We start from the raw sequence: 748 nt of genomic DNA on the forward strand, positions 1-748 counted from the left end.
TGACGGGACTCATGAATATCAGCTGTGACTTGACCAGACTCAGGATAATAAACTGTACAAGAACGGAACAAGTCTTTAAACAAAATCTCATCATATAGTGGTACCTGGTAAGATAGTTCACAGAACCGGTGAACATACTCCTCAATCGAACGACCTCCCTGCCGAAGATGTAGTAGCTCGGTGACTGGGTCCATACCAGGCCAGAGTCCACTGAGAAAGCTGCTGGATCCTTGTGTGGCCGAGTATTCTGTTACGGGGCTGACGAGACGTGAGACGTGCGGATCCATTCGCAAAGCTTTTATTGTGGAGAAGACAGAGACATGGTCATAAAGCAGGCAGGGTCAAACAGAGGCAGACAGGTATATGGCGGGCAAAACACAAGAATAATCCTAGGGCTAGCGTGGGTTTGACGATTGGCAGACAGAATCAGAAGAGGCAAGACTAAGGGAGAAATCCAGGAAACCAGGCGAAGATCAGAAAGCGGCTAAGGCTAAGGCTAAGGCTAAGGGCTCTGTAGTGTAGCTATCACTAGGGAAGTGATAATCGCTGAAACAATACTCGGCAGAGGGAAAGGATCAGAGTGAGTGTTAAATAGTGAGGGAGTGATATGAAACAGCTGGGTGCAATCAGTGTAAACAGCTGTGTGCAATCCGTGCTGAGTGTAATCAGTGCAATGCATGATGGAAAATGTAGTCCGGGGTGATGTGCAACAGTGTGTAGTGCGAGAGTCAATGAAATTGGAAGTTCA

Source organism: Sinocyclocheilus grahami, unplaced genomic scaffold (genome assembly GCF_001515645.1).
Source record: "Sinocyclocheilus grahami isolate Dianchi unplaced genomic scaffold, SAMN03320097.WGS_v1.1 scaffold1147.1, whole genome shotgun sequence".
Classification (NCBI taxonomy): domain Eukaryota; kingdom Metazoa; phylum Chordata; class Actinopteri; order Cypriniformes; family Cyprinidae; genus Sinocyclocheilus; species Sinocyclocheilus grahami.